Source organism: Crocodylus siamensis, chromosome 2, assembly GCF_052110815.1.
Source record: "Crocodylus siamensis isolate JL-2025a chromosome 2, ASM5211081v1, whole genome shotgun sequence".
NCBI classification, from domain to species: domain Eukaryota; kingdom Metazoa; phylum Chordata; order Crocodylia; family Crocodylidae; genus Crocodylus; species Crocodylus siamensis.
This window is the reverse complement of record NC_143396.1, coordinates 155,749,265-155,776,863: the sequence shown is the minus strand read 5'-3', so window position 1 is coordinate 155,776,863 and position 27,599 is coordinate 155,749,265. Positions and strand designations below refer to the sequence as shown.

Below are 27,599 nucleotides of genomic sequence, written 5' to 3'. Positions count from 1 at the left end.
ACAGAGCTCAGGCTGCAGAGCCTTTTTACCCTGGGACTAAGCCAAACTCTTTGCAAATGCTGGCAGAAAACCCATTCAGTATCTCCTTCAGACCAAAGGGAAAAGTAGTAAACAATCCCATCAATCACTAAGAACTGCAAAGCTCTAAGAGGCAGAAGTTTCAACCACCAATATGGAAAGCAATTGATAAATTGTAATCCATCATCCTTCCCCCTCCCAACAAAATACAAAGGCTCTTATTTAGCTGGACAGCAGAACAAAAATATGCACCAGGACGTAGTAGTAAGTCTGAATAAGGAGAATGGTTATTTTGTTTTAAGTAAGTTTTTTTAAAAATACAGTACAATATATACATCTTTCCCGTCCCTCTTTCCCCTCCCCCTGTTGGCAACAGTCACTTAATTTTTTCAGACTTTACCAGTCTGGAGGGACTTCTAAGGTTTTGTTGTATAGAGTTGTCAATGGAAACAGAAGATGCATCCTATTTGCATACTGTCTTCTGGTGTCCATATAAGCTTGTTTCTAGTTTCAACATAAGGCTGGTTGTGCTATAGTCCTAGATTGAATTTCTCTTACCATTCCCTCCAAGGGCAGCTGTAAAGAGCAGGCTTGTTTTAGTACCTTTCAGCTTGCAAATAGTAGTTATTGATAGTCTTTTTTAAAGAAAGGTTTATCTGGGAGACCAGAGCTGCCTTTTCCTGTGGATATCAACAGACTTCTGATGTCTAATAGTGTTTTGCTGGCTGAGCTATGAAGTAAAGAGAATACCAGCAGCAATATATACAAGGGGGGTTTTGTCTCTCTCCAGGTAACTGTCATGACTGATGACCCCTATTCTCTGCCCAAAGCAAGATTTCCAAACCCTCAAAAGCATGGAAAACAGTAGTCTTGGAAAAAGGGTCCTCCTCTTGCTAACATAGCAAGGGGTGGGTGAGTGGATCACCAGCTCCAGGCTCTAACTTAGAAGGGGCACTAGAAGAGAGGTCTGCTGTGGAGGATCTGCACCATCGTGGTGGTAACAGCAGCCAGGTGTAATGACCTAACATGACTGCTATGGCAGCAGCAGCAACCATGGGGAGGTGGACAGACTTCCACTTCAGACCCCCCTAGTACAAACACCACTTCTTCTGCTGCAGAATTCCACTCTGTCCTGGCAAGGGGAATCAGTGGCACTTGGTAGTGGCACAAGGGGGCAAAGGATGTGACAGATGTGGCTGTAGTAGTGGGATATGAGAGTGGGCCATAAACTCACCAGATTTGGGACGCTCTGGCCCAGGGCACAAATCTTACAAACAGTTACACCGCTGCCTTCTTCCTTTTCTTGTCTCCAGACACCAACAGCTCTGCTCTTGCTTTTAATGGATACTGGAGAGGTGGCTTTATTAACTAAAACAGAGGTTGTTCCTTGCCTCTTTTTTCTCTTAAAATAAATCTCTTTTTCTCTCTCCACATACGTAGATGAGACTCCAATTTATTTACCAAATATAATGAATTAGACTTGGACCAAATCTCAGGAAAAAAAACTTTCTAACTGTAATAGTTGTAGGTTAACAGAACAAGCTGCCTAGGAAAGAGGGATTACAAGCAGTTTTCTTAAGGTTAGAGTGAATCAGGTGAAAGTGGCAAGTTCACCAGAGAGGCCTGACACAGCCTTAGCTTTACTGTAAGAGTTGGCCTCCCTCTCCTTTTGCAGAAATATAAGTAGGATCAAAGAAGAGAAAGAGAGACCCAGGGTCATCTAACTCAGTGTTTTCAACTCAGGCATCACAAGACCCTTGCAGAGGTGCTGCAGTAGCCTCATGCCCCTCTGTTTCTGGGAGGGCCAGAACTGCTGAGGTAGCACAACAGTGGTTCTCAACTGGAGTGCCACCAAGCAGAAATAACTTACGGAGGAGGGGCCTGAATATATCAAAATTGAGAACTACAGGTTTAGTCCAACTCCTTGCACAGATGCAGGGCTCGCTCTTCCTAGGAGACATTCAGTGCTGTGCAGGATCAAGACTTTTACCAGCCATTGGAGTAAAACACAGGGATGTACATGTATGGTCTATTCTTTAGTTCATTTTTCCCATTATGACACCAATCACTAAATGGAAAAGAATAAACCAAAGAATGGAACATCCCTGAACAACCCAGTCATATTAGCTGAGTCCAATGGCTGGCTGAAAATGCGGTCCTGTGTGGTGCTGAGTGATTGTCTCCTAAGAGGAGCTAGAAAATTTGCGTGCTCTGATAACTATGAGAGCTACACCATCAGGAATTTAACTCCTGGAAAGAACATTTCTACCAGGCCGGTTGAAGAGTAGGAGACAGGCTAAAGGCAGTCCACTTGCCTTTATGGTGGAATGAAAGGAGTGGGCTAAGAATTCACACAATAATAATAATAATAATATAAAACCTCCTACTCTATTGTTAAAAAAACTAAGGAGCAAGAAAGTAGGAAAATTCTATGCTTCAAACAGGATAAGAATGAATAAATAACAAAGGGCACATTAGGTTGTCTCTCTCTCTTCTTTTATGAATAGCCTGGCCATTAAAAAAGTAATAACATACTAGATCCAATATGGTAACCTCTGTGTTCTCTTGTTTAAAAGATAAGATTTTTCTATTTCTTGTATTATTAACAGTGTGATAACTCCTTTAGTTTTATTTCGTGGCTCTCTCATCTATACAATTTGTAATGTGGTATTTTTATGTCCAGCACTCTTTTATGATTTGCTGTTTTACACATCTCCCCCACTCTCTGATGCAGACCAACTCTTCTAGAGTTCTAATTGAAACACTCATGCTAGAGGAGATAATTAATGCCTGAAAGTCATGTTTGGGATCCCCTAGAATCATAGAATCTATTTGTGGGGACAATAGAGACCCCATAGGACTTTTCTTTGACGTCTCAGCATCTACACATGTGCTTTAATGCACATTAGCCTATTTTACTGTGCATTGTCACTAAAAACCCATGCTATTTAGTTAATATGTATTAAAATAAGCTAATTTGCATTAAGTGTCACTTAAAAACTGTGGGTGCCTAGACATGAGTGCAGAGGAATTCCAGCTGGAGCACGGCAATTACCACATTCCAGCAGCTTTCTGCATCTTGTGTATCAGCATTCCCATGCTTAAAAATGGTGGTGGTGTGCTGGAATTAAAGCTCATTGAATTAACTTTAGTTTCAGCACCCCCACCACCATTTTTAAGCTTGGGTGATGCTGATACATGAGACACAAATTAAAGCAGCTCTTAGAACCACTCTAAAGCATGCCTCTCCCTCCCCCCACCCCCAGAGCACATGTAAAAGTGCCCTGTGCTCTTTAGTTAATGCTCATTATGACAGGCTAATGCATGTTTTCCTAGTACCTCAGAGCACGTTGATGCACATGTAAGTAGACATGCCTGCTATAGATGCATAATTTAGCTGTGGCTTCTTTAAGATGAGAGGTCCTAGGTGTGAAAATTATGTTTTTGTTAGTGTAACTTATTCTGCAGTGAGATTTCTAATAACCTGAGCAATCACAAAGTCTTATCTCTATTTCCTTTTTTCCCCCAAGGATTTCAAAACATTTCCCAGCATTAAATCCACCAGACCTGTTGAAGTGGTCTAATCACTGGACTAATTGTGTGGATTTCTGAGCTTTATTTGGTCTTGGTTCTACTGAAGTGCCCTCCATTCCCATGGTGTTGTAGATGCTCAGTACATCACAGAATCGGGTCTAACTGACCTTCTGAAAGCTACGTAGCAGGTAAGCAGTATACCTCCAAAGAGGTAGCCCAGTATTTGAATTGTGGATCAGGCTGTACAAATGTCTCAAGGTGAAGGTTAAAACTGGTAATATTCATGAACAGGACTATTAGCAAACAATCTACCAACAGGCTGATTAGGTGAAGTAAATGGCAAAACACCCAGTGACATCAGCTAGGGTAGGATCAGGCTTCCTTCTGGTTAAGCTGAGCTAGATCTCCCACTTCATACAGACTCAGCTCTGCAATGGAACACAAGTTCTTTGCTATAAGATGAACACTGGCAGAGAATGCAGTGACCTCTCTGCACATTATGCCAATAGTGTCTGGTATGTGTATGAACCAAAAGCAAGGTCAAGCTTTGAGAACAGAAGATTTAGTGCTGCAAGAATTATAATTGTACAAATTAAAGATAGGTTGTGTAGATGGCAGAGTTCATCTGCAGAGCTGGCCTGAGGCATCTAAATCTGGCTGTACCTGGAATTCTACCTGAAACAGACTGCCTACAGCAATGGAACTCAACTTTTTAGAGCAGAGCCGGGTGCTTGTGACCCAGCTGCATCATGGGCTACCACTTTGCTCTGGTTGGGGATGGGGGGGAAGAGAGATGAGAGGGGGAGGGAGGTGGCTACCAATATCAGAGGAAGGAGAGGGTGGGTGGGGGCGGGGAGAGAGAGAGAGAAGTAGACAGTTTACCTCCTTGCTGTGAAGGGGGTTAGTGGTATAGTGCAGGGCCAGGAAGGAGACACACCAGGCTAAGTTGCTTGCTGCTGTTTCTCTCCCCTGCAATTCCATGGGTTGGATTTAGGCACTTTGGGGGCTTGATCTGGCCAGCTTGGTTAAATACTACTAGTCTATGGTATTAGGCTATTTTTCCCATAACCTAATCAAGGCATTTTGGCCTCTCTGCTTGTCCCCTCTCCTCCCCCCGCAAACTCCTGAGTATAGTTTAAAGGTAATTTGAGGAACATTTCTTGTTCAGTTTTATAGTACACTGCTGAGAATGTGTGTGTTGGTTCTTTTTAAATCTGTAACATAAAGTCTGGAAAACAGCAATCTGGGAAAAATGTCCTAGGCAGAAACTTTACAAGGAAGCTTGTAGAGGGAGATGAGCAGCTTCATGGATAAGACTGAAGTTCCTAATTCAGGGTTAGAAAAAGTGACTCTTCCTTATTGTAACATGAGAAAGTTTGCCAAAGTTCTTCAATTGTCTGCTTTTGCCCTAATTATTTAAACTGAGCCCAGCAGGCTCAGATTCCCAGCCAAAATGTGAAGCCGCTGGCAGAGGTTTCCCTGTATGCTGGTTGCTTACTAAGAGTGCAGGAAGGCAGTAGGCCAAGCCTGACTGAGGTTGTATCTTAATAGTTATAAAGACTCTATCAAAGTAGTAGTTAAGTAACCTTCTAAGCATTTATGGATTTATACCTCACCACCACTCTATGAACTTGGTATTTGGTACTTGCAAGTCTTGCCTGGTATGTCTGAAGCAAAACTATGTATGTGGCTATCCAACCAGCCAAAACTTCTAGTGTGTAGTGGAAATGGAAAATAACTTGATTCCCACTCCTTCTGTAGGAGAAAGTTAGATTGAAGATGGGGGACCCAACACAACAGGGGGGATGCATTGCATTGGTCACAACCATGACAAAAGAGCTGCTCCCTGGGAAATGCAAAAGGATATAACTGAATAAGAAGTGGGGGAACACCAAGAAACCCACTCACCAGTGGCAGGCCATGAAGTATTCTAGAATACATCTGACCTAACCCTTGTAGGTATCAATGTTAGACACAGAGGTCAAAGTCTTCAGACTACAGATTTCTGATGGAGAGTGAGTGGGAGGAGTCTTCATTTCCCTTCTCAAAAGAGAAAGCTTTATGGGATTCCCATGACAGGACCAAAAGAGAGAATGGGAATGGGACTGATAGTCCAGCAACCAGAGCCTGCTTCTAGCTGATGCCTACAGTTCTCTGTTCCGCTGAGCAGACACTGAATTTTCTAATGTTGAGGAGACTGTTTGATTTCTGCAGCCACCTCCCATGCCTTTACATGGCAATTTTGGACACTCTACAACAGGGGTAGGCAACCTTTTCCAGCTGTGGGCTAGAATGACTAATCCCAGGTTAGAGGTGGCCAGAAAGGCAGGGACTAGGATGCTGCCACCACCACTTTTCTCCCCAGCTGCACAGGGAAAGCACCAGTACGTGATACTTCTTTCGCCAACTGCATGGAGACAGCACCTTCACTGTGGCTGAAGTCCCACATCTGCAGGCCAGATCCAAAGGTTCCATAGGTCAGATCCAGCCTGCGGGTTATTGACCCCTGCTCTACACAGTAGGGAGAGGAGTGAGATCAACATATTCTTTGTTAAATGCAACAATGAATTATATATTGTAGATGCATTCATTCTGAAAACAGGTACCCCACTGGATCCTAATCACTTTAATCTTGAAGTCATAAAGATTTTGATACCAAAAAATGGAAGAACTAAATCTGTGAGCAGTCTAAATGGTACTTGTATGTATAGAGTTATTAATATATTTTTGGAAATATTGAATATCTCAAAGAGATGGGGAAAGGATACTGTTTATCTATATTTGGCTCCCTTACACTTTGTGGAAATGGAGTATTTTTTCTCACTGATGAAGACATATTGCAGACTAGTAGACAGTCTTTAGTTTCATCAGAAAATTATACCATTATAACGTGCTTTGCATGAAATCCAGGGTATCGTCTTTCACCCTTACTGAAAAGATAAGGTTTGATCATTTGCTAAGTGCTGTGTTTCCTCATCTCCCAAGATTAGACTGACTTAGAGCATGGACTCTCAAGCACTTGCAGATTCAACCCCAAAAGACTTGGCATTACAGATGCATCTGTACATTTAAACTATATCTTTTATGAGGCCTCTTGATTCATATGTATGTGCAGCAGTCTTTTGATTGCTGCACATACATTTTGCCTTGCTGGCCCTGTGGGGCAATGCATGCCTAGTATGTTCAGTGCTGAAAACTTTGTATCCCTGACATCATTTGAAGTCAGAATTCCTTATACTTTGTGAATTCTTTGACCATGGAGTTGTAAGAATGTGAATTACAGATGGATTTATGACTAATCTTAAATTCTTTTCATTTTTAAATCATTCTCAAGTGTCTTTGTCTCCTGTTTATTCATTACTGCTGCAAACAATTCCTTTTTGAGACTGGCAGGTGATATGCTACAGACCATCTTCCTTACAGCACTGTCATAGCAAAGGCTGCTTCTGAAAAACTAGAGCTATAGCTACAGCCAAGTTTTTAATCTTTTGGAAAGGCATGCTTCATGGCTCGCATCCCTGGTTCTTTAATAAACTTGGCTCCATTTAGTGAATGTATTTAATAGCTGGGATTATCTGCAAACATGGAACAATTCTTTATCCTGGTGGCCAGAAATGGCAAAGGTTTCATATTTATTATTCATTAAGGGCTTCTTCATTCTCAAATCACATGCTTCTTGAATAAGTAGTAAATCAGAAGGTCAAGAAACTGAGCACCTAGATTGCCCAGGATGTATACGCCGTACTTAAAATAACCACCGTGAACACACGCTGTGCTGTCTAAATCCAAACTGGATAGTGATCATCGTAATAATTTTTTCAGAATGTTCATCTGACCCTCAAATGATTCCCTCAATCCAAACAATTTTCTAACTCGCCATTTGTAATACAGCTAAATACATCCCGTTAAAAATCATGAGGTCTGCTCTAGTATAACATGGATAGAACCTCACCCAAGTACACATTGCAGTATATTTGTCAGCAATTGTAAAGGCCAGATAGTTGATTTGTTGTAAACTTGGGTTACTTCATTGATTTTCATGGCAGGTAGTAAAAAGTGTCTGTCTGTTTTTGAGTAAGGTTCTTCTAGGAAAAAAGTCTCATTACAGTTGCTTCTGCAAATAATTTATGAGCAAACTAAATGAAAGTTGATGAAAATTGTTTTGCTGACTTAGAGTTCTAAGGTAAAGTTTTCAGGAATATGAAGGCTGTTCAAAAAGTGTCGACACTGATGTTGTAGGAAACAAAATATTTGATTTACAGGAGTTTTGGCTTAATCTGCTTTGAAGTATGCTCCTTCTTCTGCCACACGCTTCTCCCAATGTTTCTGCCATTTTTGGAAGCACTTCTGATAAGCAGTTTGTGGACTTGCTAAAAGCTGCTCAGTCGCATTTTGTGTTATGGTTTCCACATCACAAAATCTTCTTCCTTGCGAGGTTTTCTTTAGTCGAGGGAAGAGAAAAAAGTCACGTGGGGCCATATCAGGTGAATGTGGAGGCTGCAACACTGTGGGATATGATGTTTGGCTAAAATTTGGCTAAAAATTGCTTCACAAGCTGTGCTGAGTGGGCAGGCGCATTGTCATGATGAAGCATCCAGGAGTCTGACACTCACTTTTCTGGTCATTTTTCTGGTTGTTTCATTCGCGGATCACCAGGTAGAATTGAATGACACGAACCAATAGAAATTCCAACTTCTTCTGCTATCTCTCAGACAATCACCTATCATTTTGAACCAAACTGCAAACTGCAGCCACATTTTCATCATTTTGTGATGCTGAAGGGCATCAGGAATGCTCACCACTTTCGACCAATGATCGTCCTTCTTTTAAACTGACGATACCATTCAAAAACTTGCACGGCTCATCATTCCTCAAGGGAGCAAGCCTTTGGGCACAAAAGGAGACCATCCCATTGCACACAAATGGGGGGAAAGGGGCCAAGAAACCCACTTGGCTGAACGGGGAAATCCAGGAAAGCCTAGGGGCAGAGGAAGAGGCAATCAGGCTGTGGAAGCAGGGGGTAGCTACCAAGGAGGAATATACCTCCTTGGCTCACACATTCAGGGAGTCAGGAAGGCCAAAGCAGCAATGGAACTCAGGCTGGTGACAAAAATTAAAGAGTCCCTATTTTCAAGAAGGGGAGGAAGGAGGATCAAGGTAATTATAGGCTGGTTGGTCTCACCTCTGTTCTTGGGAAAGCCTTTGAAAAAATTATCAAGGATCACATTTGTGAGAGCCCAGCAGCAAATGTAATGCTGAAGGGCAACCAGCATGGGTTCACAGCAGGTAGATCCTGCCTGACCCACCTTGTTTCTTTTTATGACCAGGTCACAACATGTTTAGATGCAGGAGTCAAGTTAGATGTCATCTACTTCGATTTTAAGAAGGCATTCAATACAGTATCTCATCCTATTCTCATAAACAAACTGGGTGGCTGTGATATAGATGATTACAAGCCCAAGTGGGTGGGAAATTGGCTTACGAATCGCACCCAGCGAGAGGTGATGAGTGGGTTGGTATTAACCTGGAAAGATGTGAGCAGTGGGGTCCCCCAAGGCTCTGTCCTTGGACCTGTGCTATTTAATGTCTTCATCAGCAACTTGGATGAGGGTGTGGAGAGCACTCTATCCAGATTCGCGGATGACATGAAATTATGGGGTAAAGTAAACAAACTAGTGGGAAGAGATCAAATCCAGGCAGACCTGAACAGGTTGGAAAAGTGGACAGAAGGAAATAGGTTGCAGTTCAACAATGATAAGTGCAAACTGCACTAGGGAGAAGGAAGTGCAAGCTGCATCTAGGGAGAAGGAATAATCAACACACCTATATGCTAGGGGAGGACCTTCCTAGCAGCACAGTGGCAGAAAGGGATCTCGGAGTCATAGTTGACTCCAAGGTGAATATGAGCCATCAATGTGACGAAGTAATCAGTAAAGCTAACTGCAGTCTATTTTGAATTAGCCGGTGCCTCACAAACAGGTCCAGGGAGGTGATACTTCCCCTCTATGTGGCATTGGTCAGGCCACAGTTGGAGCACTGCATCCAGTTCTGTGCGCCACACTTCAAGAAGGATGTGGATAACCTTGAGAGGCTCCAGAGGAAGGCCACTCATATGGTATAGTCCTGTAGGTAAGGCCCTACGAGGAGAGACTGAGGGACCTAGATCTCTTTAGCTTCTGCAAGAGAAGGCTGAAAGGGGATCTTGTGCCCATTTACAAATTCATCATGGGAGGGAGCGGGGAGGCAGCAAGAAATAGGAGATGCTCTGTTAACCAGGGCACCCCTTGGAATAACCAGGAACAATGGCCACAAACTGACAGAGAGCAGATTTAGTTTGGACATCAGGAAGAACTTCTCTATGGTAAGGGTTGCCAGAATCTGGAATGGAAGTGGTGCTCTCAAGAGATCTCCTTTAAAAGGAGACTGGACAAGAACCTGGCTGGGGTCATATGACCCCAGCACTCTTTCCTACCCAGGGCAGGGGGTTGAACTCAATAATCTATTGAGGTCCCTCCCAACCCTAACAATTATGAAACTTTAGTGTCATCATCAAATTCTATTTTAAGTAATTCAGATGCTTTACTTGCTGTTTTCCTGATTTTCATGCAAAATTGAATGCACGTGCATTCTTCTGGACACACTAACATAACTAAAGGGGACACAAGAAACAAACAATCTTACTTCAGCTGCTGGCCACAGAAAACTGGAGGAACACCATAAGCTGCAGCCCTGTCCAGAGGAGTCCCAACATATCAAGACATATTCCAACATGCCCAACATGCCCAGACATGCAAAGCCATGCCCCCCATCCAATACTTTGTACCACAAATATGCCTTCAGTCTCAATGCTTTTTAACAGACCTGATATAATATCAATTGAAAACACTGCTTTTCCTTGACAGTATTTGTGATCAAATCCTTATTATTGTCTTAAATATAGATTTATCAGAGTTTGTGTAGAAACATTGATGCTTTGCCTGGAAAATTTAATAAAGGTCCCACTGAGCATGAGTTTAATGGCAGTGGACAGGCCTTCGGGAAATAAATAAAGATAAAATGACACTGTGCTGAATGGCTCACATCCTCTTAATTTACAGTGCGAGCCGCAAATGGAAAAATAGTCAGAAGACTGTCACCCATTTTGCAGAATGCTGAGTAAGCTTTCATTTTTCAATGACTCCAATATTCAGACCAGGACGCACTTCCAAAGAAGTTACACAATGAAAGTGTTGATAGCTAACTGTTCATTTTAAAACAAAATTGGCAGTAAAACTATCCAATACATTTTAAGCTTTAACGGGATATATTCTAACTTTCTTAACGTTACTTCTTGCTGTAGTTCAGTTAAACTGGTAATTGAAAGGCCAAAGAGAAACTGGCAAATCCTGAGAAATGGGAAAGCATAACAACCTTTCATGAAGACTAAGAGATGTTGTGTGTGTTAGAGAGAGGCTGGGAAAAGACATCCCAGTTCATGGGGTTTTGGACACAAAAATACTTCTCAGTCCTTAGGGGTGATACTAGTTCTTAGAGTCACTGGCCTGCCCCAGAGCAATTAATGGAACTAATTTTTGTGTAGTGGCCATTTGGACAGAGTTCTTGCAGCTGTGCATAATGCTGCGCATAATAATAACTGTTGGTGTTGGTGTCTTATTGGCCTAGAATGGCCTGAAGGTATATTTACTTCTTACAAAAGGCAATACAGCAAATACCTATGCTGTGAGTTTATCCTCAAAGATGTGAAACTGACAGTTAAGAGTCACTTGCAAGCATAACTTCTTAGAGATGTCTTTTTGCTGCATATTAGTAAGGGAGTGCGAATGTCATAATGGTGATCTATGACTGTCACAACCAGTCCACACTTATTCTAATAGACTAGATTTGACTCTGCTCACAAGAGGATTCTGTGCCCAAAGTTGTGGTTCCTAGCAACTCTTGGGAGTCTGTGGAATTTCTCCTTTCACTGTTCTTCAATATTCCCAGCCTGGTTATTGTAGCAATACTATTCCTGGTACCAGATGTATTGCAAGTGTCTAAGCGTAAGTGGTATAGCATACATTGGAAGTATCTGTATATGTGTAAGAACAAGAAACACAATGTGCTTAGAGTTCAAGACTTACTGGGCATATCTACACATGAAAATAATCCAGGACTAGTTTACTCTGAAGTACTCTAGAGTAAACTCTCCCAGACATGTGCCTACACATGCAGGGATGCAGGAACAATTTGTTGCTCCTAGCAGCAGACTGTTCCCACTCCCTACGGCCCAGCACTGGGGCCCTGAAGCAGCCAGGGTGAGCCAGATTGCTGGCTGCCCTTGGGAGCTGCCTGCTGCCAGGGTGAGCCCCCACCACCAGAGCCTGGGTAGGGACTATGTCCCCCTGCCCTGAAAGCAGGGAGCTCCTAGCCTGAGCCCTGCAGTTGCAAGGCCCAGGCTGGAAGATCCTTCTCTCTCATCCCAGGTCTTACAGTTGCAAATTTGCAGGTAGCAGATTTACTCAGTTAGAACCAATTACTGTGTAGTAAGCATCTGCACATAGAAATGATGGTGCTTACTGCACAGTAATTAGCTCTAATCTCTAATAAAGTCTCTCAAGTAGAACCCACTGTTCTTAAGTCAGTAACAAAAAAATATATACAGTAAAGACACAGAAAACCCATTTTAGTTCAGTCATTTCTCTTCCAACATTTGCTTTCTACTTCTTTCCATTTCTGCCTTTCACATAATACTGCAGGGGATTTATCCTTTTGTTACTGTGGTTACATGAACAGAGCATTTGCAATATAACATAAACTAAATATTGGCAGTGCTATTTTCATGTGGATCAATTTATAGATTAAATAAAAAACTGCATTAAATTTTGTTGCTGGGGCGTATTGCTGGAGATGCAGACAAGACAGGACATCTGAAATCTGGAGGGGAAAAATTTGTGACTGAGCAGTGAATATTAATGCAGTAATCAAAGCAATCTCCACACATAAGGAAAAAATTGAAATCTAATGAAACTTGTTTCTGGTTGTTCTAAAACACCTTTCATATTGACCTTTTGCAGGCATGGATACAGAACAAAAATCAAAGTCTTTTGAGAATTTGAGTATGAGAAGGGTGGGGGAAGGGAAATATTTTCCTACTACATATCGATTTTAAAAGTTATCTCTCCTTTTTAGACAGTTCTAACAAAGGGATGGCAGAAAGTTGAAAATTTTCTTGGAAATAGCAGTCATTAAGGAAACATGTCTATGACTGTTCAAGTGAAATTTGTGTTTCATGGCCATGTGAATGTTTGGTGTGAATGTTTAGTTCCTCAGGGACAGCTAGCAGTGGCACACCTTGTGCAGCCGCTACTTGTCCCCGGGGAATGCCCGTACCAGCTGCACTCTGCTGCACAGCAAGTTACCCCAAGGGGCACTAGGGGAAGCTGGGGCCAGCACTGTGCTGGCCTCAGCAGATTTACCTCGCATCCTGGGGGCCTCCCAGGGCTGCAGCAGTGACAATTCTGCTGTGTGGAGCCTGACTGGCAGCCACAGGGTGGCCTGGTTCTGCTTTTGAGCAGCGCATGGTACCCATTAATGTGCTTCTCTGCATTTTTTCTATGCAGGTTTTGCAGTGCAGAGAGCAACTGAATGTGCAATATGTGGTGCCACAGATGTGTCTGCACTGCCACATACCACATCTGGACGTGGCCCATCGATCTAAGTCAGGGGTGGGCCAAATGTGGCTCATTGGCTGGGTCTGGCCCACCAGACCATTGTATCCAGCCTGTAGGGCCCCTCTAAAACTTAGAAAATGTATGTGCCTGTTTAAAAACTGACTAGGCATCAGCAGCAGGAGGAGCTGGTGGCAGAACCCAGGAGCAGCAGCAGCAAGGCCCACCTAGCACCACCCCATCCCTAGCCCCCAAATGGAAGCTTCTGCCTAGTGGCAGTTTCTGCCCTGGGATCCTGTGGCTGTTCCCCAGCCCTTTTTCCATCTGAGAGTAGAAACTCAGGTAAGAAGGGCTAGAGGGAGGAGGTGTAGGGGGAAGGACTGCCAGTGATCACCCCACTCCATTCTGGCTCCAGGTCTCCATGTGCCACTCCTGGAGGCACAGAGCCAGCCCAGCCTGATGGTGCAGGACTTCCTGTGACTTTGGCAATGTAACATGCCACCGGGCTGGGCTGAGCTGGCTCCTGCTGCATTCTGTGGTCCCAGCCACGCAGCCAGGAACCACATGCTGCCACAGCCAGCCCGGCCCAACCCAGCAGCATGTGGTTCCTGGTTGCATAGCTAGCACCACAGGACACAGCAGGAGCCAGCTGGGCTGGGCCAAGCCAAGCTGGCTCCATGTCAGACCATGTGGTCCCAGCCATGCAGCCGGGAACCACAGGGGTCAGGCTGGGCCAGACTGGCTCCAGCAGCATGTGGTTCCTGGCTGCATGGCTGGGACCACAGAATGCAGCAGGAGCTGGCCTGGCCCAGCCCAGCCCCTCACACTTCCTGGCTGGCTCCTGCTGCACCCTCCAGTCCCAGCCATGCAGCTGGAAACTGTGCATCACAGCCTTACAGCCAGGAACCACACACCACAGTATGGAGCCAGCTTGGCTTATCCTATCCCCTCCCAGCACAACACAGTTCTATCTGCAAGGTTGGGATCCACATGGTATGGCATAGAGCCAACCCAATCTGGCTTGTCCTGGCTGCAAGGACAGGACCCATGTGGTATGGCATGGAGGGGCTGGGCCAGGCCAGGCCAGGCTGGCTCCGTGCCATGCTGAGCTATGCTATGCAGCCCCAGCCTGGTAGCTGGAATCACATTGTGCCTGGCTGGCTTAGGCTAGCCCTATGCTGCGCCATAGAGCTCCCAGACTTGCAGCCAGGACAGGACTTGCAGCCCTACCCCAGATGGGTAGGGCTGGCTCTCCATCTCCCTCATATGTCCAGCACATACCCACACCTTCCCACAGCCCAACCTCCACACACACCCCCCACCCCTACCCTGCCCACACCCCTCCACACCTACCCCCCATACTCCCCAACACATCCCACTCACCATACCCACACCCCACATACACAACCCCACACCCTACCACATCCTCACACCCACTCCCCAACCACACAGCCCTCACATATGGTAATTGCCTCTAGATACACTATACAAATACACAAACATCTAGATAAAATATTTTTTTAAATAAAATTAAAACAAGTTATAGTATGTTTGATTTTTTAGTATATGATTTGGGGGTTTTTTTCCAATTTCAAGATGGCAACCCCTCCCTCCCAAAAGGAATACTTCTGGGGCAAGTGGAAGTACTTCCAGTAGCAAAGGTCAGGTGTTAGGGGTGGGACTTCCAGTCCCAAGATGGCAATCATGGGAGCGGAGCAACTGTCAGAACGTGAGGCTACCCATGCAACCCTCAACAGCTCATTAGGTGGACCTCCAGCCAAAATAATTGCCTAACCCTGGTCTAAGTCATGAGACTTTAAAAATAGCATGCTGCAAATACACAGAATATTTGTATGGAGCTTGTGGTTCAGCTCAGAATGAGTGAAGCTAAAGAAAACTATGTTACTCCTAAGATTTGCAGGAAAAGCATCTTCTTCCTGCCAGCTTCCTAACATGAGTTGAGACTGGGCATTCCAGAGGCATCCAGCCAACAAAGTATCAATAGCAAGCATAAGTATATAACAGTGGGTTTCAACTTTTAGATTCAGGGCACCCCTCCATAACTTTTCTGAATGTAATACCACCTGGGTTGAGAACTACTGTTGTACTGTTGCAGCTTACCTCAGTGCTTCTCAACTGCGGTGCTGCCAATGCCAAGAGGAACTGCTCCATGCACATAATGGAGCCAGTTGAATAAACCTAATGCACCTGCATCCTTTCCATCTGGCTTTGTGTGCTCCTCCTGGACACAGACACACACAGGGGTATTCCACCTGATGATGGCACAGCAGCCTGAAGATTTATATGCATGTTTCCTGTGTTTCTCCAGGCTGCCATGGCCAGGTGGGAAGGTCCATCAAATCTCCTTCCAGAGGGAATATATGGGTCTGGACCAAGAATGTCAGATTAACTGAAAGCAGGTGATATTGGGAAGTGGCTGCTGCAGGAGGGGGCAGTCTGGCTTCTCACAATGGTGTGCAAGGCAGTTTCAGCTGGCTGTGTTGGTGGCCTTCCCACTGTGGTACCCCTTATAGGGTCTCATGGGACCCTGGTTGAGAATCACTCTTATATAACCTGAAAGTATCTAGTTAGACACTAGACACTAGATTCTACTACTGCAACATGCATATATATATCCTTGTGCAGAGGTGGATACAGGGAGGTCCTGAGGCAAGGGGCAGCATGGTTTGCAGCTCCCTCATACCTCTTTCCAAATTCCTGCTTATTCACTTTTAGGGCATTTGCACACAGCATGGTATTTAATCCTTGTTAATTTAACATGCCTTAAAAATTTTAATGTGGGTTATTTTTGGTGCATTGTGTTTGTGTTTACACACCAGGGCTTTCAAATGACTCAAGCCCCATGTGTAATTCTGCACAGATTCCAGCAGGGAGAGCCAAATACCAATCTACTTCCAGTAACGTCTGTCTTAATGAGTTACAGGAGGAGGCACCTGTTCACCGGTAAACCAGCCTCCTCCACAGTCCCCACCCTCTACCTGCCCCTGGGAGTCTCACGTTAAGTCATCCCCCCCACTTCAGGGCATGGTCACCCCAAAAACCTGCCACTTGCACCTGCCTAGGCTTCGGCCAGTCTCCCAGTAGGTGACCCCATGGTGACCCTGATGACAAACCATGTGAATCATCCCCGCCCATCCCTTTCCTTTCCCCCCATGTTACAAAGTTATGAGAATTTATACATGAATTTTTTTTGGTGATTTTGGTGATTGTGGTGGTGAGCTGGACCAGTGTGTGGGTGTTTTGTGTTGTGTTGCTGAAGCAGATGTGTGCCATGAATATTTATTGAAAATGAACAGTGTACTAATAGTATAGTATGGTGTGTGGGGGTGTGGAGGCTTCGTGCTAAATTAGACAGCTGTTAGTTTTGGGCTTTTAGGACTACATTTCCCATCATTCCCAAGCTGCTAGGGCTTGGAACAGTTTCCATGGGGATGCATCAGTGGGGCTGCTTCCCCCACTCCCCTTCTCTGCCCACATTCCACTGCAAATACTTGCCACTTTGTCTGTTTGTTTAGCACGGCATATGGCTTTCGGAGAGGTGTTGTGAAATGTTGTTGAAATAAATGGTGGGTTGGTGATGGAATATGCCTCCCCCTCCCCCCTCCAGGCCACACTCCTAAACTGGACTCCTGCAGGCTGCTCATACCACTCACTTCCTAACACCCTCCCTCTTCCCCCCGCCCTATCCGGCCAACAAGAGGTGCAATTAACCCTTCCACATGACATGATTCAGGCTGCCTAGATGCCAGTGTGTAATGAGCTGCCCCCCCGACCACTCCCGGCCTCCAAGCAACAACCCCATACCCCAGTCCACCTCCCCCTATGCCCTGCTCATCCTCCACCCCGCATCCACTACCTTCGCCCGCACACCCCTGCCAACAGACAGATGTTTATGTTGTAAGTAGTAAAAGAATTTATTGTAATCAAGAAAACAACCACTGATAGTTGTTGTTAGCTTCCATATCCATCATATGTGCTGCCAGGCAATTCCCCACAAGGACCAGTTTCTTCTTGTAGATATGTTCTAGGTCCCTGTGCTGCTGTCCGGCCATGTCTCTGTCTGGCTGCTGCCTGTCACACTTCTTCAGCCCACACCTGGATGAAAATCTTTCCATGGATCTCACAGATGTTCTGGAGTATGCAGGCTGCCACTACAAAAGTCATGATAATTTCTGGCTCCAGCTCGAGCTGGCAGTTAAGTGCCCTCCATCGTCCTTTCAGTTGGCCAAAAGTACATTGAACGGTCATCCTGTATCTGCTCAGATGCAAGTTGAAAATCAAGTTCTGTGGGTCCATAACATTCATTAAAGCTTCATGAGCCAGGACTGTAAGGGGTAGGCAGCATACACTATTATAAGTGGGGGAACGGAAACACTGTCTCGTGGACTCCAGGTGCATAGTGTCCTTTTTCCACAAGGCCAGGGAGTGGAGAGTTTCTGAACATGCGTGCTTCATGCATACTGCTGGCCCACCTGGTAAAAATGTTTAGGAACTAGCCCTGGTGGTCCACCATGGCTTGCAGGATCACAGAGGCAAATACCTTCCTGTCTGTGAAAGACCTCCCCCTCCCTGAAGGGAACTGCCCTGGGATTTGAGTGCTGTCTAAAGCCCCCACATAGTTAGAGAACCCCATGGCATTGAAGCCATCTATGACTTCCTGAGGATTCTTGAGGCAAATAAAATTGTTTGAATCTATGTCTTGCAGCAGTTGGCATACATCATGAGTTGCCAGCCTGGCTGTGCAGGAAGCCAAGCTGAACTGATTTGCAATGTAGTGGAGGCTGTGCGGGGTGATCAGTTTCATGATGGCCATGGCCACCCTCTTGTCTGGCAGAATGGCTCGATGCATGTTAGTGTCCCACCTCACAATTTGTGGTCCCAGCAAGGAGATGATATGAATATCTCGAGCCACTGCTGATCGTTCCAAGTGGTTAGCACAATTCTCTCCAACCAGTCCAAGCTGCTCTCGCAGGCCCAGACCATGTGATTGCTGCTCCTGAGGTTTCTCCACAGAGCCCAATCAGCTTCCATTTCTTTGCATGCCTCTTGGTTGCCCCACTCCTTGGAATATATCCATTTTCTTTTTCGCAAGGCACCTGTACATGCAGCCATCTCTTCATCAAAAACTTGGAGAAACACTAACGATGCATACGCTACCATCATTATTCAGTTCTGCATGTCTCGCATTAATTTCAAGGCCAGCAGCAGTTCAATCAGTAGCTGTATCACCACCTCCTCCTCCTCCTCCTCCTGCTCACCCATGTCCTCCAGATTCTCCATGTCTTCACTCCGTTGTTCTCCATTTTCCACTTCCTATTCCTCATCCATTTTGTCCGGAATCTCCATTTGGTCCTCCTCCATCATAAGCCACTTTCCAGATCACCCAGGGGCGGGGGCAAGGGTGGAGGGGAGAGCTGTGTTCTAGAGCTGTGTCTAGCTGCATTCAGTAGATGACTACTGCATTTTAACTCTTATCTGCATTTCAACAAGTAACCCAGGGGCACTGGGCATTTGCACAGCCTTTGTTTGGTGGGGGGTGTTTTTGGTGTTCACCATACTGAGCATAGTTGTTATGTGCTTCCTGGCTAAAAAAAAAGGTCCTCCCAGAAAGAAAACATTTCCTCTGTAAGTTAATCCAGAGCATATGAAAGTTAAAAGTCATGGTTTGGATAAACTTGTGCTCGCTCTACTGACCATAAGGCAAAAAAAAAGTAAAAGCCCTAAGATAAGAAAAAACGTATAGTGGAAATGTTCTGATGCATCAAGTATTCATTCAAGACAACTGTCATCAAGCTTGCAAAGATTTAATTCTGCAATGAGACAGATAAAGTTTTGCCATGGTCCCCACCTGTTAATAATGTAGGACCAGCCAAACTGAACCAGCGTCAGCTGAATACTTTTGCAAGGTCAGCAAAAACAGTTTGTGCTTCTCTAGTTGCAGCAATAAAAAATTGGCCTTGATTCTATGGGACTAGGGGAAGACAGGCAAAAACACAAGCAGGTGTGATCATTTTTTGCAACATTACAGAGCAGTAACGAGACACCTGAAAGGACAATGGCCTTATTTGGCCCATCCTCAAGCCCATCACCATGTCTTTGTTGGTAAATGGGGTGCTTCATCACCTTTGGGTGTTGTGAGACACAGGTGATAACTTCACAATCTTGAGTATGTGGAATTTTCCAAAATGTTCACGCAAGGCATGTGTATATAGCTGACCCACAAATTTCACTAACAAACTTTTGTCAACCAGTTGCTGTTGGCCATGAACTGCTTCCCGATGTTTCGGAAAGCCAAGTCCAGCAGTATGCAGGTGATGGAGCAGGAGGGTGATACCTCCAATGACAGTGGACCCAACTGGGCCTAGGAAGAACTAGAGGACTTAATCGACATTTTGTTGGAAACAAAGGTCATAGACCAGCTGGAAAGTAGGATGAATAAGCCATTTATGTAGCCATTGCAAAAGCAATGCAGGCATGAGGGCACAATCAGGACTGGAGCCAGTGCCAGATCAAGGCCCTGAGATGTGTGTTTCACCGTGCCAAAGATGTGAACTCTCGTTCTAGGGCTCCTTTCTACAACTAGCTGTCCATCATTCTCTTAGGCTCCCTGTATGCAGTCTTTCAGGACTGGTGTTGTGGTGGAGGAGAGCACACTGACAGAGGCAGCTCATCCTGAGGGGGAAACCATAAGCATCACGCAGCAGTGGGGAGACTGCTCCTTGTTCCAGGATGACAGGGACTGCCAAGAAGAGAAACACACCTTGAACTTGATCCCACTGCCCTCCTCCTCCCCACCCCTGATTCCACAGACTAGCATAGATGATGAGATGGAGGAGGATGAGCAGGAAGAAACTGCTTCCAGTGTGGTTTCTCTTGGGAAAAGAAACCACACTCAATCATCATTTTCTGTTTCCAAGACCCAAGAAGATATATGACTGGTGACATGTAAGTATCTTCTAATGTGCCTCTTGCCACTGCCAGACACTGCTCAGCTTCATGCGGGTCGGGTTTGTGTGGCAGGGGGGAGAAATGCAGGTGTTGCTGGAGGTGGGTCACCATGCTTTTTTGGTGGTGGTGGGTGAAGGTTATAAGACATTCTCTTTCGGGTTTGGATAGCTGGCAATGTCACAGACGCTGAACTATTTTTATTTTTTTTTTGCTTTAATTGTTTGCAGCTGGCATAGGCAGTGGCAGCCAGGGATGTAGGTCTGAACAGGGCACTTGTAAGTCTTGGGAAATATGAAAGGTGCCCCACTCTTGCAGGGTCTGTTTCTGTGCCTACAGGCATTTTCTCCACTGCAGGGAGCATTACACATGAGCCTGTTCCACCAAATACAGTGGAGTCAGGGGAGGAGCCTGCCAGCATACAACTGCCAGCAGAGCCAGGCAGCCAACACTGTGGTTCAGGGAGCCAGGGCTGGTGCAGGGTGATGGTGGGGTAAAGGCAAAGAAGCCCAAGTAACCAAATGCTTACAATATTGTGTTCATTACAATAAAATCTCATGTTATCCTGGCTTTCTGCATCTGGCTCCATAACTTTGAAGCGCTAGCAAAATCCCCCCTCACAGTGCCGCGTGGGAGAGGGGGGTTTGGTTCATTTGTTTGTTTAATTTTTTTTTTCATTTTTCTGCCTGCTGCTTTTCCTGGGCATTTGCTGGATAGGCTGTGAGGGGGAAGGGCTTTCAGTTTCTCATGTAAAAGTACCCAGGTGGGCTGGGTGGGTCACCCCTTACATGTCTGGCTTGCACACAAGCATTTTGTCAAGGCAGTCACTCTGCAAAGGAACTATTCCTACCTTTTTTCATGCTCTTTTGCAGCCCAGCGCCAGACTGTTTTTTTTTTAACACCAAAATAAGGGTGGTGGGAGGTAGGGGGGACTGGGGGAGGTGGCTCCTGCCCTGCTCAAGGCCTCTAAATTGGGGGAGCAGTTATTGGGGTGTGCATATGCTGTATTGATGAGAGGGGTTTGAGGTGGTTGAGAGATGGCAGCACACCAGAGGCAGCCCAGTGGGGACACCAGTGGGGAGAGCTGTCCCTGGGGGGCACAGGAATGCAAGTGCAGCATTCAAGAAGATTGCAGGGTGCTGAAGTCAGGTGCAGTGAAGTTTCAAGTGCAGGATGAGAGCCGCTTTGAGATGTGGGATTTGAAAGAGGGCATCACGACATTCTCCACAACCAGCCAAACTTTACACATTGGTAAGTGACACCTGACACCTGGCTGTGCCCTGGAGGGGGTGGGGGGGATTGCATTGTTTATTTCAACTTTCAATGAAATTGTGTTGGGGAATTTTTTCATTGTGAAGGAAGATACATGAGGTGTACAAGAGGTCTGGGTGGGAGGCACTGCATGGTGATTTTCCAATAAAAATTCCTATGCTCTTTTTATGCAACCTCCATTCTATTTTTAGCTCCCATTGCTATGCTGCACTCCTGCCAGTGACAACAGGCAGAAGCGAAGAACCCACTTACGAAGCCTGAGAAAGATGCCTGATACCACTTGTTTCTCCATTGCCTCAACTGGCAGTCTCAACTCGCAATGTTGGCAATATCTCAATGCCAGGTGCCTATCACTACTGGTAGTAGATTTATAATATTCAAAAAAGAACTGTGTGAGAAATGAGCATTATGATTTGTCCTGATAATGGTAGTAAACAGTGCATGTATAAAAATTAACCCTCTCTCCACCACAACATACAGAGTTTATAAACACAGACAAAAAAAAACCCCTTACCATGTGAATCTAGCAGCAACTAAACATACATGTGAAATAATGATTGTTAATTTTAAAAAAATATATTTCATTTTAATATTAACATGCTAATATTTATTAATGATTAGAATGTTTTTGTCTCTGGCCAGGGTAAAAACAGTCTATGCTGTGTGTGTGTGTGTGTGTGTGTGTGTGTGTGTGTGTGTGTGTGCGCGTGCATGCGCGCGCACCCAGCTTCCAGGGCTAACTGTCACTCAGGCTACCAGACTACATGGTGCAAGATTTTGAAATGGTGAAAAAGTACAGATGTCCAGGTAGTCCAGCCAGGTACTTACTCAGATATGCTTCATTATTCTTTTGAAAGATGCTTGATTCAATTTTTCTTTTCTTTTTATTTGGTTTATATTTTTTACTTCAATGTAAAAAAAAGCAGAGGCTAGTATACAGCAGTAAATGGCAATATGGGTTGCTCCTCCATTGCTCCTCCATTGTTCCCAAGAGGATAGGAGGTTGCTCCCAAGAAAAAGGTCCTTCCCCCCCTCCATGTTGCCCACTGCGTGGTGACCTTAAGTGATTGCTATATACCCAACCCATATACACATTACTGCAACCACCTGACTACCAATGGCACTCTTTCCCCCTGGCTGGTAGGACGGTGAAAAGCTTTGGTAGCTGATTTGATTCAGAGGAGATTCAGCCCAATTCAGTGGCTGAATCTCCGAATCCAAATCGAATAAGGAGACCCATTAAAAGGTCTGAACCTATTTGGAAGCCTCTGAATTGATTTGGAAAAGATTCAGAAAGGTTTAGAGATTTGGAAGGCTTGCAGGAAACAGAAACTGAGAAAAGTGGTGGGGGACGGGTAAGACTGCTTTGATATTGACATCTGTAGCTGGCCAGTGACTGTGATCTTTCCCTGAGTTCCCTTCCAATCACAGTGTTCTGGGGGAGGGAGGCAGAAACAACATATAAGGCTGTATATGAAGTGATCTGTGCCTTTTGTGAGCTGTCTGTCTTGGACCAGCAGCATCTGAAAGGCTCTGGTATCTAGTCTCTTGGTAGCTAGCTAGTTTCTCTTCTTCTGTGTTCTCCCTGAGTGTGTCATCACTGTGCACTGCAGGAAAGCACAACATATATTACAGACACATACACATTTTGCAGTACGCCAAGCTTTAGGAAGCGTACTGGAAAGGCAGATGCCAAGTCTTCTGGTAGGGGAGGGAGAGGGGGAAGAGGGAGAGCTGAAAGTCCCTCCTCCCCACAAAACATAGACACATCCTCTTTCCTGGCAGCAGTGAGTCTTCTTTACTATTCATTCCATCCAGGAAGAGCATACACGCCAACTGCAGATGCTTCCTCAGCTTCCTGAAAGCTTGTTAAGATATATTTCTCCAACTATTCAGTAGATCTAATAAAAGATATCAGGTCGACCCAAAGAACTGTGTCTGCCTAAGTTCTTAGACCAACACGGCTACAACCTACATCCCTTAACAGATACAAGTGATATGAGTTTTGCTTTCACAGAAACTGCTGCACCTATCTTGGAAGGATTTATGCCCTCAGAAGGGAATATCGTCTCTGCTTTTTTCATCTGAATCTGCAAAAAAATGACAAAGTTATAGCTATTTTAGTGATTCCTCATTATAGTCTATGGCCAAATATCTGAATCAACATTAAATCTCCAAATCCGGTTCGGCCAAATTGAATTGGGACAGTGACTCAAATCACTATCCTTCTAAATCGGCCGAATCTGAATCCGAATCGAATACTTGCCACTTTGTGCAGGCCTACTAGCTGGTGAATCTCTTTCTTGACATGTCTCAGAAAATGAACATTGGAAGATTTGCTCAAAGGCATGAAAAACTGTATCATTGCTTCCCCACTGCTTGGTGGGCCTTCCAACCCTCCCTAATGACATATCAATTTATTGTGATTTTCCAATCAAAATAACACTTCAGTGTGGTGGACTTACCAAATCAGCCTGGCTCAAACGGGCTCAAAAATCTTAATTTCGATTGGTGGAGCCCGTCCACCAATCAGGTAAGGGCTGTGTGGGGCTGGCTATGTCTCTTACCCAGAGAGGGTAGGCAAAGAGCCTCCCAGACCCGACTGGAGCCTGCATCCTGCAGGTCCAGCAAGCCTTCAGAGGTGGAGCCTCCAGAGTGAATAAAAGAAGAAGCATGCCCAGCACATGGCAGATGTATCAGGGGACAAAGAAGCAGGCAGCTAAGAAGAGCTAGGGAGAGCTGCCTAGCAGGAGGAAGCAGTAGCCTAGAAGAGCCCTGGAGGACCCCCTTGGTGGGACTGGAGCAACAAGTGGGTTTGGCTACAGCCCCAGAGGTGCACAGAGCGGTGCATAGTGCAGATTTTGGGAGTTTCCTAGACACCTGATACACAAGGTGATGCATGGAGCTACCAGACCTTGGAAGCCACATGTGGTGGCTCAGGTCTGCTACCCTCTGTGTGTGGCCGACGAGTCAATGCACACACTGGTGCATGGCGTCCCAAACCCTGGGAATGGTGCCAGGCCATTTGTATGTGAAATCCCTCCCCTGACAAGAGGCCAGGCACCCAGGAGGTACCAGCGGGGTGCGGCAGAGCTCTGGTGGTCTGGGTTTTGGGACCTGCACAAGGCAGCCTAAGCCCCAGTGGAAGGCAGAAGGCAAGGCCTGGGTGTCAGGACCCGCATGAGGCAGCCCAAACCCCAACGAAGGACAGAAGGCAGGGCACTGGGTGGCCCCGAGAAGGTACTCGCAGCTGCAGGAGTCCCTCCCAGCCTGCTCCCCGGATCCATGACTACCTGAGGAATGGGACCCCACAGAGGAGGAAGCCCTGAAAGGGAGTCCCAAGGGATTGGGGACCAGGTGGGCCCATCTGGGGCTGAGGAGGTACTGGGATCCTCCTCCCTCTAGGAGGGTGGCAGGATTTGGCACCCTAGGGGAAGGTGCAGTAGCCTCAGCCATGTGGGTACCTGGAGGGAGAAAGACTTGCACCTCCTATTTTGGAGACAGATAGATAGATAAATCAATTGTTATACTCCAGTGTGACCTAGGTTGTGTCAGCAAGTTGAGGCTTATCTGTATCAAATTGTTGTTGTTGTCCTTGCCTGAGCTTACCTGTTGATTCTTGTTTATCTGTTATATTTACCTGTTGTTGTTGTAAATATTTATCAATACTTTCTTATAAATCTGTAAATATCTATATCAGTTGGATATTAATAGCTATCTTTTTGTGGTTCCCTGTAAACATTAATAAATTTATACATAGTTAAGCTATTCCTGGTCCTGGCTTGACTATATAGGGAATACAGGGAACTAGCCGCTATTTTACAGATCCCTCTCACAGCACTTCTGCTTAGCTACCTATCTCTTCTATTTGGAGGGATTACATCAGTTTATTGTGATTTTCCAATGGAAGTAATATACTCTTAGGGCCCATTGTGGTGCTTGGCCAAAGGCACTCCCTCCTTTCAGTAACTGGTATCTTCTTAATTTTAGGATTAAGATATTCCACCCCATTCTCAGAGGTTATAGTCCCATGAAAAACTGCATCACGTGAAAAACTGCTTCCCCACTTGACTACCAATGGCACTCTTTGCCCCACCACCACCTGTGGCTGGTGGGTCTCCTTCCTGACATGGCTCAACATTGGAAGATTTGCTCAAATGTATGAAAAACTGCATCATTGCTTCCCTACTACATGCTGTGCCTTTAAACCCTCCCTAATAACATTTCAATTTATTGTGAGTTTCCAGTCCAAGTAACATTTCACTCAATTGTGATTTTCCAGTCAAAATAACATTTCCATTTATTGTGTTTTTCCAATCAAAATAACATTGCAATCTTAGCACCCACAATGGTGCTTGGGCAAAGGCCCTCCCTCCCACTTGCCTGCTGCCTGACTTGATGTGTCTTAGCACCCAGCATTGTTATTAGCACCCAGCATGGCCTGTAATTTTGAAACTGAAATCAAGTAAAATTTCAATCCATTGTCATTTACTAATGGAAAAATCTGCAGCGGAGGGGGGAAACACATACAGGACTGCTGGTGATGGTACAGGCATGACCACTAGCAGAGGGGAGTAAACAATCAGTAATTGCTTGGGCAAAGGCCCTCCTTCCCTCTTCCCCACTTGTATCTTCATTTCAGAATTAAGATACGCCACCACATTCTGAAAGTCCCCTAGAAAACTGCATCATTGCTTTACCACTTAACTACCAATGGCACTCTCCCCCTTGGCTGGTGGGGCTCCTTCCTTCTGCCTGCTGGCCATGTCTCAGCAAATGAACAAGCCCTCCACATTGGGAGATTTCTTAAAATACTCAATAGTAGAGGGTAGTAAACAATCAGTCATTTACATTATGGGTTGCTCCTCCATTTCTTAAGTGCTAGGGTAACGACCAGTTTGATTTCTTGTGATTCACCAAGTGAAATAGCATTTCAATTTATTGTGATTAACCAATCCAAAAATCTGTCAATTTGTACTTAGTCCTGCTTGGTCTCAGGGCCAGGGCCTGGGCCTGCCTGCTTCAAGGTCAGGTGGGGAGGTCCCACTTTTTCTCATATACATACATGCATGAATAACATTTCAAATCATTGTGATTCACCAAGCGAAATAGCATTTCAATTTATTTAAGCTATTTTTCCTGCACTTGCAAAAGTATTCACCTGGTACTGGCTCATTGAATGAAAATGTTATTGACTTGTTCACATCCCTTTCCCCGAATTGCTTGGGATCCCCGTGCTTGGCACCCCACCCTGTGTTATTCTTTGTCTCTGCCCTGCAGGAGTGGTTGGGTTCTCACTGTGAATGCTTGGATTCATACAAATATAACTAACTCACTCGTGGTTTTATTAATGCAAAGGAAAATAAAAAATTAAATGATTATTATGTAAAAAAGAATGAATCATCTGACTCCTGTTTTTTGTGAAACTATTTGCAAAGCCTGAGCACCAGCTGAGGAGCTATTTGCAAAGCAGCACCAACCAGCAGAGCAGCAGCATCAGGCAGGTGGGTGTTGCCTTTGTAGTATAGAAGTGGATTAATATTAATATGAATATTCCTTGGGTACCAGGGATTCCACCCAATGGGAGCCCCAAGGACACTGCTCCACCTGCACTGCATGTTGGGGGAGGAGGGGGAGAACTACACACGGATGGAGGGTGTTTTGGAGGTGATGCAAAAAACCAAAGCCAACCATTACACAGAAGACTCGCTAATTGCCCTCATTTAGGTGTTAAGGAAGGCTCTCCCATGCCTGGCCCAGTACTGCCACTAGCCACTTCTTCTTGTCTATCGGGTTCTGGGGTGGTTGGGGGGGTGGGTCTTTCTTGCAAACAGGTACTGCATCCTCAGAGAGACAGGCTTGCCAGGATGGCTGTACATTGGGATTGGGGGTAAAACAAGCATTGGACCTCCCATAACAGTCCACCCTACAACTCTTTCCAGTAATGCCATCCCTCCATAAATACCCCCAAGCAGAGGATCCCCACGCTGAGGTGGGTGGGAGTTGTCATCACCTCTCCCAACTCACCCACCCCTAAACTGCACAGACTGCCCTGCATGCATGCCAATCTGCCTATGAAAGAAAACATGACACACATATAGACACAATTTCAAAGCTGTATTTAATAAAATGCAGTGCATTTACATGATTTTTTAATCAAAA

At 45.2% G+C, this 27,599-nt stretch overlaps 1 long non-coding RNA gene across 2 annotated transcripts; it reads left to right on the top strand.

Annotated features, from left to right (window-relative positions):
- The first annotated feature begins 3,556 nt into the window (after positions 1 to 3,556).
- On the top strand, positions 3,557 to 26,680 carry LOC149870938 (uncharacterized). Of its 2 annotated transcripts, XR_016440503.1 has the most exons (4): positions 3,557 to 3,740; positions 19,823 to 20,165; positions 21,629 to 21,780; positions 25,428 to 26,680. It is a non-coding gene; the product is annotated as an uncharacterized LOC149870938 (long non-coding RNA). The 2 variants fall into 2 exon arrangements; XR_016440504.1 differs by lacking the exons at positions 3,557 to 3,740; positions 19,823 to 20,165 and adding an exon at positions 20,719 to 21,416.
- The last annotated feature ends 919 nt before the right edge of the window (positions 26,681 to 27,599 follow it).